Consider the following 17,440-nt stretch of genomic DNA (forward strand, 5'->3'; position numbering starts at 1 on the left):
TAAAAGAAGTGCTGGAGACAGAGAAACCCTGTCTCAAAAACCCACCACCCACCCACCCCCCCCCAAAAAAAACAAGAAGTCCTGGAGGCTTTCAGGTCTTAATGGATAGAGGGCCTTGATTGGTAAGCCTGAAACTCAGTTCAATCCCATGTAAAGCAAGAAGGGAGGAGAAACCAATTCCACAAATTTGTACCTTGATCCATTCAAAACACACACACACACACACACACACACACACACACACACACACACACACACGAGAGAGACAGAGAGAGAGAGAGAGAGAGAGAGAGAGAGAGAGAGAGAGAGAGAGAAACACTAATAAATTTTTAAAATATAAATAGTTTGGAATACAGAAATAAAAATTAGAAATATGAAATTGAAATTTTTGATTCACACCACATAACAAACCATGGGAAAAATGAAAAATCCTGATACAAGATGTAAATATAAAGACAGTAAGTTACTAGTTTTGCTATTCCAAAATGCTGAAGGTGAGTAAGAGGACTTGGTGAAGAGTGCCAGGGCTGTAGAGTAAGTCTGCCACAAAACATAAAACCAAACCAAAAAGGAACAACAACAATTGAACAACAACCATGAAAAGACAAAGAAACAAATCTGTAAAGCATGGAAAAGTAAGAAAGCACAAAGACAGTGTTCTTCATAAGAAACAGAACCTGTGATAGATTCAAATGAAAACCAAAAGCTACATAGCAGGAAATGTCACAAACTAACTCAAAAGGCAAATAAAGATGCAGTTAGGGGAAATATTTGTGCACCAGTAACAGAAATCATGAAGAGGCAGAATTCCTTAGGCTGTCTATAGAGGGCAGTGCCCGCTCCAGACCCCAGCACAAGGTGGTTCACTCAGGAAGGGGCATCTGACAGGGTAGGGTAAGAGTGTTGGGTGTCAACCTTGACATTTGACCTTCCTGAAGGGGCCTAGATAGCCTTCCAGTAAGATCTGATGGGAGCTTGACCAATATGGAAGAAGCTCCTGTGGAAGTTATTATCAAAAACAACTTCACTGCCACAGGAAGTTGCCACCAGTTTTACTAATGATGGATGAGGAATTCTAGAGGACTGTATCTAATCCTGTCCTTCTTTCTCCTTTATTTTCTTTAGTCAAAAAGTGTTGACTTTTATCAAAAATTGTCTTCAGAGTTTCAACTTTAACTCTTGACTGCAATACCTCTGAAGACAATTTTGATAGAAGTCAATCATAATACTGAGGCTGAGTTTCCAAAGACTACTACTACCTCAGATCGACTAATCACTGGATGAAATCCAACTAATCTTCCATAGAGCTTCCATAACTTCAAAATTGAGACTTAACCTCTCTTGGCTTTAGAACAGCTTGTATCTGTGTGGTTGCATATAAAACCTCATTTTAAAAAACTCCTTATGGCATTTGATGATTCGGGTAATCACAATGGATAACTTGAACACCAGTGAGTAGGCCAGAGGTGAGAAAGTATCTGTTTTCATCTATCTACATCTTTATCTGTCTGTTCATCCATGCATCCATTCATCTAGAGTGGGTGACCAGATAAATACAGCATGCTCAGCTAAACCTGACTTTCAAATAAACAACAAATTTTTAGTGTGTCACTTCATCTTCTTAGAATGTCTCATACTTGTGTGTCCATTAGACATAAATCACATGCTAAAGCCCATTAATTCCTTTAGGATAACTAAATAAAAAGCTTTTAAAGCCATGAACTCAAACTCAAGTGAGTTTTAGAGTCTTTGTTTAGATGTGTCACATACATAAGGTACAGAGCTCAAAACAATTATATTACAGTGACAGAGGCACAGACATGCAAAGAGAGACAATTCAAAAATGAAAAAGATCATACCATCATCACCACAAATAAACCTATTAGCACTAATGCTGAAGATAAGATAGCTAGGTTGACACTGGAAAATTCTTGGTGAAGTCTTTTTCTTTCTTTATTTCTTTTTTTTTTATTTTGCTTTTGGCTTGGGAAGCTAAAAGTATATTACAGAAAAACTTGCACTTCTGGATGGGATGGAAAATATGGTCATCCTGTTACAAAGGTGACATTAAAATGCAAATAGAGTTTTCAATTTGTTTTGAAAAAGGAAAGAAAACAGTAAAATTCTGTGAAGGAAATGTTAGCAAAACAAACAATTCCAGGAATTTATCCTTAAGTTGGACCTCTGCCTGTGTAAAGGAAGGAATTTCTTTTTCAGTTGCAGCCTTACACATCCTAAAAGATAAAGAAGCAGCCAGGTGTGGTGGTGCACACCTCTAATCCCAGCATTTGTAGGTTGCAGCAGGTGGATCTCTGGGAGTTTGAGGCCATACTGGTTTACAAATCCAGTTCCAGAATAGCCGGGGATACACAGAGAAAGCCTGTCTCGAAAAAAAACAAAGCAAACAAACAAAATAGTAGACAGGGCTGGAGAAATGACTAAGCATTCAAGAGCACTGGCTGCTGTTTCAGAGGACCTGGGTTCAATTCCCAGCACCCACATGACAGTTTATAACCATCCATATTTCCAGCACCTGGGGAGCTAATGCCCTCTTCTGACCTCAGTGGACCCAATACAGTACACACACACACACACACACACACACACACACACACACACACACACACACACACACACACACACACGACCTGTAAAATAATCTTAAAATTAAAACAGCAGAAATTGTTATGGCATACAGTAAAAAACTTCATCTTACATGAGAATGACAATAGATACATTTTATATATTTGGAAAGAAATTGGTATCTCAGATCACTGGGCAAAATGTGCTTTGCATTACCAGTCCCTACAGAACTAGCTATTTATGTGTGTTTCTATGTGTTTAGGTCTGTGCATCACATCTTGTGTTTGCAAAGACAAATGTGGTGAGAAAAAGCCAGAAGGTGAATAGGAAATGAACGAAAAGAATGAGTGTCCATTCTCATTCATATGGTTTTGAGTTTTGAGTTAAGTGCATAGTTTACCGCTTCAATATGTAAAGTTAGTAAAAAGAATAGAGAATTTACGCCCTAAAGAGCAAGCCTATGATGCAATATTTGGAATTATTCAACATCTAAAGAAACTGATTCACCTTTTCTTTTTTCTTTTTCCTTGAAAAAGATATTTTTTGTAGCAGCCATAGTTTCATACATTGATTGATAAAATGAAAGGCAGAATCCCAGTCACTTTCCCTGACTGGTATTTAACTATCCTTTGGATAAGTTCCCACATTTGACACTGAAGCAATAACTCAGGAATGGCCACTGGAATAATTAATTTGCATCGTCTTAGTCATACAGTCAGGAGTTGTTCAGTGCCAAGCATGAGTAATCTTAGCACTGTTCCAAAATAGGGCTAGGATTAATGGGGCATGAATTGTTTGCCACATGCAACTAATAACAAGTAATGCTACTCAAGCAATTATTTTATTAAGATAAAAAGTACTGTTTTGAATTGACTTGGATCCCTCACAGGTGAGTTTCTGCTTTAGAATCAATATAAATGTAATTTAATCTCACCTTATTAACTGGAGCAAAGAGCCTTCAGGAGCACATCCCTGAAATTCAGGCTCCCCGATTTCTCTAAACTTTATGATAAATACAGGATTTATTGTCTAATATCCTATTGCCTAAGAAATATTCTTGGCCTACAAAGCAAGGCATGGTTCAGGTCTGTATGTTGTTTTCTGCTATGGCTTCATAATTTTTCAATTTTTAATCTTGCATTGAGCACGAGCAGATCAAAGAAGAGACTTGATTAAAAGAAACTTGTTGAGTTTCTAGATCTTGGAACATTTCTAAGAAAGTACTTGAAAGAATTCAACCCTAATGTGGCAGTTTCATATCTGTAAAATGTTACAGAGTAGAGACTAAATCTCTCATGGCTTTCCATATTTTATAAACTAGAAAAACAATTCTCTTTTAAAATGCAAAATGATAAGGGCTCTTGTCATATTTACACAGTATTTCAAGTGTTCTACAGCACCCTTCAAATAAATTATTTGACTGAAGCACAATCATCTCAAACCATGAAATTTTGCACAACTAACCTGAAAATTAAATACTACATCTAGTTTGTTGTAATATAATTTATTTTTTAACAAACTTACCCAATGCTCTGTCAAACACCAACTCGTATGAAATATATACCCAAACACTTTTATTTTTATATTTATGCACATTTCCTTTTTAATAGCCTCTAAGTCAAGTTTATTTCAAACATTATTACTTTAAAAGGGTGTAAACATAAATTTTGTTTTCCTTATTCACCCATTTCACACACTCCTGTGTGTGTGAGACAGACACAGAGACACAAATAGATTGATGAAGGAGATAAAATAAACTTCATTTAAATTTTCATGTAGTATCCATATTTTCAAGTAAAAGTTTGTAGATAATAGCTTCTAAACAAATTTTAATTTTCAGACAATATTACAAGGAGATGATTCATACAGAAAAATGTTTCAGATGTCCGCAAATAATGTGCTTACTCATTAACTCCTGCTTTAGATGGTGTGACAGTTCAGAAACTAACAACAGTTGTTTAATTTCCCAGACCATTTGTATGTGTCCTAACCCATGACATGTTAAAAAGCCTTATGAAATTCACATATGGGTACTAAAAGATGAAAACAATGTAATTCATTAAATATGCAAAATGACTAACATTTAATTTCAACTAAAGTTAACAAAAGTCAATTTCAATTAACAATTGTAAAAGAAAACTTTTGGTAAACACTTTTTGAACATAAATAACAAATCCTGAATCATCTTTAATTTAGAATAAGTCTTATTATGAGGACAAACACTTTTATCACTATGACAAACACCAAAGAAAAATATAAAGAAATATTTAAATAGCTTTAGCGTTTTTAGTCTAAGGTACACTGGACCCAATCTTTTGGGTCTGAGGTAAGGCAACTCTCATGCTGGCCAGAATACATGTGGCCCAGGTCACTTATCTCTTATAATGGAAAGGTGACACAGGTAGTTTCAGGACAAGATATTGCCTCAATGGTAACTTCCTCAGTGATACCTTTATAATGTTTGTATCACCTTGCAGAGTTCTTTAAATATGAATCTACCAGTGGATTAATTCATTGATGAAGATAAAGTCTTCATGATCCAATCTCTTTCCAAAGCCTAACCCCTGAACATGGTACCTGGGCCAAGTTTTCAATACCTAGGCCTTTTGGGGGAATATTTCATTAACAAAACAGAATGATAACAAATGGAAGTAGTTTTTGAATCTTCAGAATAACTTTGCAGCTTCCCTCCCATTCGTGACATTCTACCAAGGTGCCTCACAGATATTACTGCATCACCTAACTGCAAAACAGTTTTTGTATGTACACCATTTAATTCTCAAAGTCTTGGTAGATAAAAAAATTTCACCCCCTAAAGATTATCTTGTATAATCTCCTTCATATTGCAATGTAGATTATGAGGCCCTTAAATGATGAAAGGACTCCTCTAATATCATTCCATCATTTGAACATTACAAATTAGAACCCGGTATCTTTGATTATCTATGCTGTGACAACAAAATCTTCACTATTCTGGAGGGGGATACCTTGCAAAATTTTTGATGCCTCATGAAGTCTGCTTTAAGAGGACACTTTGAATGTTGGGTCCTCATATGATAGAAGGGGTGAAAGGTGGAACTATTTTCTTTTAATTTTTATATTAATTAGAAAGCAGATTATTTTACATGTCAATCCCTGGTCCCTCTCCCTCCCCTCCTCCCCCACCCCCACAACTAACCCCGTACCTATCCCATACCATTTCTTCTCCCCAGGGAGGGTGAGGCCTTCTGTAGTGGGGTCTTCAAAGTCTGTGTATCCTTTCGGATAGGGCCTAGGTCCACCCCCTTGTGCAGGGAGTATCCCTCCATATGGGATGGGCTCCCAAAGTCCATTCCAATGCTAGGGATAAGTACTGATCCACTACAAGGGACCCCATAGATTTCTGAGGTCTCCTCACTGACACCCACATTCAGGGGGTCTGGATCAGTCCCTTGCTAGTTTCCCAGCTATCAGTCTGGGAACCATGAGCTCCCCCTTGTTCCGGTCAGCCTTTTCTGTGGGTTTCACCAGCCTGGTATGGACTGCTTTGCTCATCAGTTCTTCTCTGCAACTGGATTTCAGTTCAGTTCAAGGTTTAGCTGTGGGTGTCTGCTTCTACTTGTACCAGCTATGAAGTCTATAGGATAGTATATAAGTTAGTCATCAGTCTCATTATCAGGGGAGGGCATTTAAGGTAGCCTCTCCTCTGTTGCTTAGATTGTTAGTTGGTGTCATCTTTGTATCTCTCCAGACATTTCCCTAGTGCTTGATTTCTCTTTAAACCTACAATGTCTCCCCCCATTTTAGTATCTCTGATCTTGCTCTCTTCTGTTCTTCCCCCAACTCAACCTCCATGCCCCATCATGTCCTCCTCACCCCTCCTCCCAAAATTATTTATTTATTTTTATTTTATGTGCATTGGTGTTTTGCCTGCGTGTGGGTGCTGGGAATTGATCCTAGTTCTTCTGGAAGAGCAGGTTGTGCTCTAACCACTGAGCCATCTCTCCAGCACGAAGGTGGAACTCTTTATGAAGGTCACAAGCCATTCATGAGAAAGGAACTTTCACAACCTCATCTCTTCTTAATACCATTGTATAGGAGGTTAATAGTCAACAGGAAACTTTGAGGAGACATAACAGTCCAATTACAGCACCCACAGTACTTGCAAACCAGCACTGGGCTGTCTAACCCTGAGTTCTAACGCCAGTCAAGAAGTGTTAGAACAGGTTCTGGATTTCCATGAAACACTTCCATTATAAACTCATTCATCTGTTAAATCATATGTCAATTAGCATTCCAGTATTTCTGCACCAGACTTCATGTTAAATTCCTTTAGAATCTAATTTCCCAAGTGGAGTTGGGGTAAGGAATATACATGCATAGTTACACATTATTCCTACTAAAAGGGAAGGATACATCAATGAGAGAGAGACCTTGTGCAGGTAGAGTGGTGAGTAACAGTGAGAAGTTCTTAAAGCCAATAGTAATGTGAGTCTTGTTACTCACCATGGTTGACCTCATCAGACATTTCAGTCCAGTTGCTATTCTCATTTCAGGCAAACCAAGGAAAAGTCTTGGAAACAGTGGTGATATTTTGTTTATGATCTAATAAATAAAGCTTGCAAAGTTAGCCACAGCCATAGAGGCCAGGCAGTAGTGGTATACACCTTTAATCCCAAGCACTTGGGTGACAGAGGCAGGTGTATCTATTAGTTCAAGGTCACCCTGAGCTACATAAAATCACCCCTTTGGTCTGAGCATTGGTAAAGGTGAGAACTCTCCAGTGGCTGGCTTCTTTACTTCTCTGATCTTTAGCTTTAACCACTATATTTGACTCAGGGTTTTATTATTCTGCTACAGGCAACTCTTAAATAATATGTGCACTGAGGTTTGAATCTGGGGCTTTCTGACCCCAAACCTTGTTATTTCATTTCAAAACAGTGCTCTGGATTTTGCTTCAGTGGCTTCAGAATGCAGGGGGAAATGCCAACATATTCTTAACTGGGAGCAAATTGCTTTACAATTGTTTTGATGTTGAGAAAAATCTATTAAATTGTAGGCAAATTGGGACAGTTTTCTAAATAAGATGTGTAAGTCTTAGTATAATAGGATTGCAACAATGGTTCTCTAAGGGTACGTGGCTGGCTACAGAGATCACCAGACTTCATGTTCATTTTTATGTTAATATATTACAAATAGACTCTTTTTTTCAGTCATATTTGGTTCATTCCTAGGTTTCTAGGTATTCTGTTTCTGGATTCTGGCCCTCAGGAGTAAGAACCTTCTAGAGTATGGGCCTCTATCTGGGCCAGTCATTAGTTGGTCAATCTTATACTTTCTGCACCATCTTTACCCCAGCACATCTTGTAGGCAGGACAAATTGTAGCTTGAATGGTTTGTGGCTGGGTTAATGTTCCTGTCCCTACACTGGAAGTCTTCCTTGGTGATAGAAGATACCCAGTTCAGACTCACAAATAGACTTTGGAAGGTAGGTTTAACTATGAGAGCTACAAAGGTATAAATTTCTCAGTCAGAAGGAAACTGAAGTAGGATGTGAAAATTCTACAGGATACAAGATAATTTCCTAACTTTAACATGCTTTTGCCTACACATTTTATCAAATATATATACATATACATGCATACATACATACATACAGACAGACAGACAGACAGACAGACAGACAGATAGATAGATAAAGTATTTTTGCCCACACAATGAAGTCACAGTTTCATAGCGTCCTTTCCATGCAATTGTTCTTGGGTCCCTACAACCACCAGATGAGATAAACCCAGAGATTAAGCTTGAATTCCAGATAAAGAAACAGAGTCTCATATATAGAAAATGACATGCTGGGTTCTATAGCTTGCAGTTGTCTTTGGCACACTGCTGTCTCACTGAAGAGTTTGCAACATAGTAGCTACTTTTGATTATGCATTTACAGTGCATGAAGACACATGTTGGTTTTTCTAGGTACAAAAATTCTTGTCAATAGTAAAACAGTATGTTCTCCTATAAAGCCACTCAAAAAAAGCAATAATATGGATTTTAAAAATGTCACTTTGACAATCATATTGATTATAAGGAAAACAGGGTACTTACCTTTATTAGATCAGAATTTCTCTGTAGAGAAATAAGTCATAAACTTGGTCTTAAGAATACTGAGAGGAAATATTTCTTGTAGCTGTATTACACCCTTCTCAAAATCCATGTGTTGAAGTCTTAACCCAATTGTCTTACACGGTTGCCACAGGACACACTTATTTTTCTTAATTGAGGACAGTGATCAAGTTTAAAGAAGACTACACTGAAAGATTCTAGAAAAATTAAATTTTGCATTTGACACCTTCCACCCATGTTCCAGTGCACTTCTGTATCCTAATTCTGAAGTCATTGCCTTCAAAAGAGAAACTATCCATTTAAACTGGTACGTTTTACTTATTAGCAATGCTTCTCTAACTTGACTGAATACCAGCTTGCCTCCAGGGAGCTTTAGAGGACATATGGTATCTGAGCCACACACCACACATTGTAATTTAATTGATTTGGGTGTGGACTAGGCATCAAGATTTAAATACCCAAGTACTTCTCATATATCTTTATATTATAACCCAGGATTGGAAGCCCTGCTTTAGAGTGCATGTTAGAGAGTAGATTGAATTTTTTAAAATTATTAACAGTGGAAACCACAAGATGGCATAATTTTTCATGTAAAAGGATTAAAATTGAGAAATGTTTTCCTGAATTCTACCCTAACCCTCTACAGGTTGAACACACTGGATATGGATTGAGATCTCATAAGCCAGAAGCACAATTATTAAGATTTACAGCCTTTGGTAAACACCTTGGCTTCAGCTAATTCCTGCTAAAACAATGTTCAATGCTGGGAACCAGAACATTCTCGGTTACCATGTCCTTCAATTCCTGTGATTCCCTCCCTTCATTCCTCTGCAACTAAGTGTCTTGGGGACTGTTAGATAGGAAGATGTTTGTCATAATAAAAACATCAGAACATTAATTCAACCCTACCAATTTTCAGTTAATTGTATTTTAAAATGTATGTGCACATATTCTGAGTAATGTGGGCATTGCTTAAACACTTAAATTTAACTTTTGATAAGGGCCATATTAACATCTCCTCAAATTAGGGGACTTTGTCTAAGATCCCAGCAAGGACAGCGCATCTGAAAAAAAGCTTTAGAGAAAGTAAAAGCTTCTAGCCATTAGAGAAGGTATGCTGTGCCTTAATGGCTGGTCGCTTTCAGTGTCTTTTCTTGTCCAGCATTGACTGTCCTTGAGATAAGGAACAGGTAAAGGATTTCAAGTACAAATAGGCACCCACTCTGCCCAACCCCAGCATCCTAATGTTTCTGCTACCAAAGTTATATAAAGGTTCCTGTTTCCAAGGAAACTACTGACATATATGGAATTTAATGAACATAAAAAGGAACTGTGCCATATAATTTACATTTAAAGATAAATGTGAATATCTGTCAAAACCACACACAGAGAGACACACTCCCACAAGTTCTGAGAAACGTAAACTCTATTTTGCATCCCTTTTGTCAAAAACATAAACACATTTATGGAAACAGAATGACCAAAAACAATTCCGAAAAAGCTCTGGCAACATGTGAGGTGAATTAAGTAACAGTTGAAGCCAAGAATAAGGGCCAGAGGTTGATCTCCTTAACAGTCAGAAGAAAATGAGGAAACCTTTGATTTTGTTGCATGAAGCATTCTTTTCTTTCTTTTTAGCCCACGAGCATCTACATCAGATTTTATGTCTGTAGTTTCATTCAGTGATAAATCTACACAAAGTCAGGAAACGCGCTGATAGTCACCGGAAGGGGTAATGAATAAAGTTCTCGTTTCAACTGCAAGCTTCATAGATGATTCATTGAAACCACTGTTGTAGAACACCCAAATAACAGCTCATTATGAGATTTCTGTGTTGGCATCCAAATCCTCTGATGAGCTATTTGGGATCTGACAACCCTTGAATAAACAGTCCTTTACGAATACTAGCAAGACATGTTTATGATAAAGGGGAATTTTGAAAGACTGTGCAGTGATAACCTCAATAGGAAGTTTCAGTAGGAAAATAAAAGGCTAGGAAGAAATACCACTTGACCTGGCCCCCCACGACCCCTGCCTTTTCTTTCCTAAATGCATTTTGAGGGACTTGAGTGCTCTTTTCTGTTATTTCCTTTGTCCTTACTGACTGTCTCTTTTATTCTGTTGAAGTAAAATCACAAAGCATGATTCACAAAAGTTAAGTGACATTAAAAAACCCATCCTGTGAAGAGCCAGCGTCATCATATACCCATGAAGCTCTTGCAGCTTCTCAAACTGAGCTCTGAACTGAGTCATAATCTCTTCACTTCCTCTCCTGGCATCCACCATTTTACTCTCTCAATGTGTACTCTACATATCTGACATTCAAATGGGATCACACCTTATTTGTCCTTTCATATATTTACATATTACTTATATTTACATTATTTATACATAATAATATTTATATATTATTTTATTTAGAAAATATCTTCAAGGTTTGCTTGTGATGTAGTATACGTTAAAATTTCAGTTCCTTCAAGGCACACTATAACATTGAGACCTATGTTACATTTTCATATATCCATTCATCTTAAAGAGACACTAGGCAATAAGTGGCTACTTGCTTGAGTTTCTGCTTTCAGCTCTTTGGTGAAGTACTGTCCGTAGGCCTTTTGCTGGCTCTTCACAAAGTCATCAAATTCTACATGCCATGGACATCAGGATGAAGTTGAGACTCTCTTCTATTTCTCTTACCACATTCTCTCTGTGTATCTGTGTATTTTTTTGTGAGTGTACTTACTTGTGTATTGTGTGTCACATATAGGCATAGTGCATGCAAGTGTGCAAGAGCTTGTGCCCCTGAGTGGACATATGTATGTTGTAACAGGATCTCAGGGTCTCTTCCTCTGCTCCCTGTTTTATTGCCTTGAGATAAGGCCTCTTAATTAACCAGCAGCTTGGCATTTGGGTTGGGTAATTGGCAAATTGATCCTCATGATCCACATATCTCTGCTTCCCAATTCTGTGGTTCCAGGCCCAACCATGGCTGAGACTTTTCATAATGATGTGGGCATCCAAACTAAAATCCTATGCATGGAGATAAAGCACTTGTCTTCTTAACCATCTCCCCAGCTTTAGTGTTCTGCTTTTATGCAAACTCACTAGGACACCTCACCCAAGCTTTAAACACCCAATGTTCCATTTCCAGGGCCAACATCTCCTCTGAACTCACTTTGAGTCTTATTTGGTATTATTCAAAACCAAACTCTGGATTTTTTTCACTTTAAACTCTATTCTTTTCCTTTTTTTCCCATCTCAGGACATAGCAAATCAATTATTCTAGTTTCCCAGGTCAAAGACTTACAGTTGTTTCTGAATTCTTTCTTTCCTCATTCTTCTAATCCATCACATCAGTAAACCCCATGTTCCCCTGTTACTACATATTTAGGTGTTACCATGTTTTTCTTTACCCTAGTAGCTACTACCTTGACCACAATCCACCATCATCACTCTCCAGGCTGTCTGCAGCGGCCTGGTCTCCATTCCTTTTTCCTTCATGTTGTGAAGTCTGTTCTCAACACCTCACTGCTTTCAGAGACTCTGATTCTATCCTGCTCAGAGTCTCTATGTCTCTTTACTATATTAGAAAAGCATCTCAAACCACTGGCATGGTCTCAGGCTTGAAAACCACTGTGGTTCAACTGCCCTTCTTGTTACTCAAAAATGCTATGTATATGTTCCACTTGGAGCCTTTGCTTTTTCTGGGCCCTCTGTCTGGATGCTCGCTGCCTGGTGTCATTCACCCAATTCTGGCCCTCATGTAATTCTGGCTTTATCAAGATAACTTACTCTATAACAGCTGCATATCACAGAAAGCTTCCCCATAGCCCATGGCCTATGGTTTCCTCTCCTAGCTTATTCCTCTCAGGGGGACTTGTCAGTCATCTCTTCCCACACACTATGATGTGATGGAATGTGTTCACAGGCTAGAAGTCACGATGTGCTTTATACCACCACTCTCCATTCATTGACATCAGGCTGATGACATGAAACCCACCAGGGTAGAAATACTTCCCAACAGGAAGTCAGTCAACACAGAACTCTGGGGTTTCAGGTTTTTCTTGAAGACCCTGGTTTTGACCACCATTATTCCCCAAAAGAAGTTACACAGGGCCAGAGCTGTCTGTCCATTTGTTTACTGAGGTTATTTCCCAGAACCTAGGTGCGTGCCTGCCAGAAATCACCAACTCCTTGCCAAACCCTACAGAATGAAGTTTAAAGAATAATAATAACAGAAGCATCATTTACTACATAGAGATTAAAAAGCAAAGGCTAATCAATTTTTAAAATTTAATTTCACTCTAATATGCCTCATGGGATCTTGGTGATAGTATATACAATTTAGAACTTAATTATTGACCTAGATATTTACAAAGCATCCATATTGAAGTTAGCATTGCAGATCTGAAATAAATTGCCCTGTACTAATCAAAGGATCCGGTTGCCAGGTTAGTGTGTGAAGCAGTTCTCTTTACAGAAGGTAAAGTTTCTCACAGACATTGCCATATGTGCTGCTGGAGGCTGAATACAGACAGGATAGAGGTCACACATTGTATAAGGTCAGGAGGTCTTTATAACTGTGACATTGCTTCCTGAAGAGTCTAAATTCAATTTAGAATTACTTTCAAGAAGCCATGTATACAGCCAAGTTAAAACTTAACATAAATATTATTGTCTTTTAGTTTGTATCCTGTAACTGTCATGAATTTAGGATTTGATTTTCTTTCCCTTTACTTTCACCTGATTTGCTAGATACCACCTCTGGAACCTATAATATGAAGCATCTGGCTGTGACTAATTACCTCATTTAAAATTTGTAACCAAAAGGCTAGCAGTAATTATACTCCTAAAACCCGGCATCCACTATACCCCATTGCACAGATGGGGAAAAGTGAGGCCCAGGAGGAGGAAGGCACACCTTCTTTAAGTTCATCAGTGGTACGGCTGGCACAAGAGCTGAGAGCTGCCCTTCCCTGCTTGATATCCTTTTCAGCCACCTACTGACTTTCTACATCCTAAGGAACATGACCATGGTGATGTCATTGTTTTGCATTAGCATCCTTTAATCTTTCTCATGTGGCCTTTGAGGAACAACATATACTTTGTCGCATGATCCAGAGGATGTACTGAATGTACACAAAAAAAAATTCCATGAAAGAAACTGCCCTGATATTTTTAGTTTTAGTCAAGTCTATTGCAATTAATGCTAGACACAAGCCACAGGATTAATCTGCTGGGTCAAGAATACTAATAGATCTGACACCACAGTGACCCTGAGAACAGAGAGAACAGAGATCCTTTGGAAATTAGACCACAGAGGGGCTATGAACAGCATAAAATCAGATGTATATATGCTGTGCCTTGCTCATAAGTAAACTTCATCAATGGGTGGTGGGGTGGAGGAAATGGCAAAGGAAGGAGAGAGCAATGCATTATAGAGTTAAAGATGTAAGTAAGGTGACTTGTGGTTTTCACATTTAGATTATAAAGTCTCTCAGAGTCACTCCAATGAGAAATTTCAAAAGCAGTGACTTGAACAAAAGCTGTATACAGAAGAACAGATTTCACCCTATGGACTATGCTGGAAGTCGACACTTAAGTTCATTAGCAGGGCATCACAACAAATGCCATTTCAAATCACAGCAGGGACAGAAAACAGTTCATTCTCAGCCCTGTGTTGAATTTTTAGTATCAACCGGCTGTGAAGAACAAAAGCAATACAAACACATAGATAAATATCTGCAGGGTGCCTAGGTATTTTGGTAACTACCTACTCCACAGGTGCTTTTATTCTGATCTAGAAGCATCTACAGTCTTAAGCTGAATCTGTCTGTGCCTTTTTGTTTTTATGCCCAGTCCCCGGTGGGCTGGTTTTTTGTTTGTTTGTTTGGTTGGTTGGTTTTGTTATTGTTGTTCATTTGATTTTGCAGACAGAGTCATGTTACTTTGCAGCCCAGTCTAGACTCAGGCTTGTGATCCTCCATCTCAGTCTGCCAAGTGCTGGGATTATTGAATATATCACCACTCCAATATTGTTCTACTTTTTAAACCTTCTACTATATACATTTTTTCTTACTTTTTATTTTGAATTTCCTGTTTTATCACAGCATTCATATTCATTCATTCATTCCTCCTCCTCCTCCTCCTCCTCCTCCTCCTCCTCCTCCTCCTCCTCCTCCTTCTTTTTAATTATTTTGAGAAGGGGCCTTACTATGCAGCCCTGTCTATCCTGGAACTCACTCTGTAAACCAGACTAGCCTGGAACTCAGAGATCCACCGGCCTCTCCTTCCGAATGGTGGAATTAAAGATATATGCCACCACACTTGGCAGTTATCCCATCATTCTTAAACGTTTCCCACCAATAAAGCTGTCATCCACCTCATGCTACATATCTTGTTCAACAAGGTGTCCTACTGAACTCATTCTGGAAGGCTTTAGAGGACAACTCTTCTCCACCTACAAGCCCTTGCCCTGCTGTCTGCTAAGAGCTGTTGAGGGTGTCGCTGTGTTGGAGACCTGATGTAGGAGATGGAGATGGAAGTCAGGCTCAGCAGGTTGGTGAGAAAAATAGGTACCTGGTCCTTGATGGAATAAACTAAGCAGCAGAATCAGATAGAATAAGACTCCACATATTTTAAATAAGTTATATTTGCATTTATCTAGGTTGAGCTGAGGTCATCTTTGTCAAATTAAGGAATCTTTTCATCGACATACTCGCCTACATTGCCTGTGGCTCCACGAAGCCCCTTTAACAAGACTCCTACTCTTATCACTCTTGACATTTAAACTTCGGCAATTTAAGAAAATGATATGTAAATTAACTATCTGGAAATCAGATCTGAAAATTTAAAATAATATATTTTTTTAAATGTTGGGAGTAAAGGTTGGGGAAATAACTTGATATAGAGCTTGACAAGCATGTGTGAAGTCCTTGGTTCTGTTTCCAGTGCCACCGTTTTTTGTTTGTTTGTTTGTTTGTTTGTTTTTTAAAGATGGCAGTGTCATTGACACCTTAGTGTAGTGATACCCATATTCTGCTGCAAATTTGTGTTTCAATACCCAGAAGCCATATATTGTTTGTAGCCATTAGATTATACGGGAACCAGAGTTTGTGGAGAATGAGAAATAAGCAACAATATTTTTTTAAAGTTTTCCAGATGATTTCATGAGAAGTTAAATTTGAGATCTCCTGTGCAAATAGTTTGCTGATGAATTATTTCATTGCCTCCTCAGGAGGTCTCAGCAAGGTTATACAGATAAATAGAACAGAACCAGCTTTGGAAATGGTATTGACCAGTAAGGCTCATAGAAAACAGCAAGGCATAAGAACATCCCACAGAGAAAGCAACCCTTCTCTCCAAAAACCTGACAGCAGAAACAGACAAGCTCAGTATCCTGGGCTTCAAAAGCGCTTCCTCAAGGGAGGCACTTTGAGATCTAATCATAGTTTATCAGCTGAACACAGTGCAGATGCCACTTCTATCATTTATCAACATTCAATAGACATTTATCAAACCACATCCATAAACCAAGTGCTCACTGATAAGCTAGTGGAAGAAACTAGTTCCTGCTTGCCACTTTTGGAGAGGCAGTGGGATGGGCTGTTAGACCATTGGTCCAGAATCAGTGGAGGCTGATGCAAACCAGCGGGAACTGGTGAAGAACAATGGGGACTGGTGAGAAGCAGTCAGGTGGGGTAGAGTGTGCAATTGTTCTCAGCTACATTGATATCAGGTGAGGCCAATAATCCTGGGTTAAAAGGCAACTCTTACACTTACTGATATTACACATGGAGAGAACAGGCTTGCCTCACAGCTGACTGAAACAATGTTTGAAGAAGAGGAAACGATTCTTTACTAACCCCAAACTGGGAATAATTCTCTATCATTAACAAATTACTAATTCCAAGATGCTTGACATGAAGTGCAAGAAGACCAAGCCACTGGTTTCACATGAAACACATTTAGACGCCTTCTTGCAAATATTTCTGATCATTTTTTTTCTTTCTAGACATGATTTTGCATTTTCTAGTCAACCATTTTAACCCATTCAGCTAACCCAAGCAGTTGGTATTTGCTCTGTGCCAGACTTTGATAGCGCCAACCTACAGCTGCAAGATGTCTGTGAGGAAAAAATATTGCAGCTGACTTTTTCTCAGCACCTCCCAAGTCACAGATCATTCTGAGCCTTAAAGAAACTATTTCGACTTTTAGAGGCTAAAACAACAGTTGTGGGAAGACACACACACACAAAAAGAAAATTGCTAGTTTAAGCTCCTAAAGGGCAACTCCCCTTCTCTTGTTGCTTTACTGATACACTGTCTCTGCCAGAAATAAAGTATGTAATGTATTAAATATTAAATCCAATTAACAAAGCATTTTCAATTTTTGATGACAAGTCAATACACTCTACCAACCTAAATAAATTAAAAAAACACACACACATTTTCTTCATCCAGCATTTGAATATTTGCTTCAGACAACATTATGCAAAGCCAAACCAATAAGATCCCCACTTAACACATCCCAAAGCATCCTCAGTACTAAGGTGCAGAATTAACTTTTGGCTTTATGGATGTAATTGTTTTAATTGCACCCGTGTTTTAGCTTCATCTCACCTCTGTTTACTAGGATACATGTGAATTATGATAAATTTAAGGGAAGAAGGATATACTTACTAATGCTTCTGAGTTTGGTAATATTTTGCAAGTGCTCTCAAAAATATTTTGGACATTTTAAATAACTGATGGAGGTTAAG

The 17,440-nt window shown here is 38.3% G+C and overlaps 1 protein-coding gene across 5 annotated transcripts in view; it reads right to left on the reverse strand.

The window, feature by feature from the left end:
• The window catches only part of Plcb1 (phospholipase C beta 1), a 678,981-nt gene that overhangs the window by 450,163 nt on the left and 211,378 nt on the right, over positions 1-17,440 (reverse strand). The window lies entirely within an intron of this gene.

The sequence above is a fragment of the Cricetulus griseus genome, chromosome 6 (assembly GCF_003668045.3).
Source record: "Cricetulus griseus strain 17A/GY chromosome 6, alternate assembly CriGri-PICRH-1.0, whole genome shotgun sequence".
Taxonomy (NCBI): Eukaryota; Metazoa; Chordata; class Mammalia; order Rodentia; family Cricetidae; genus Cricetulus; species Cricetulus griseus.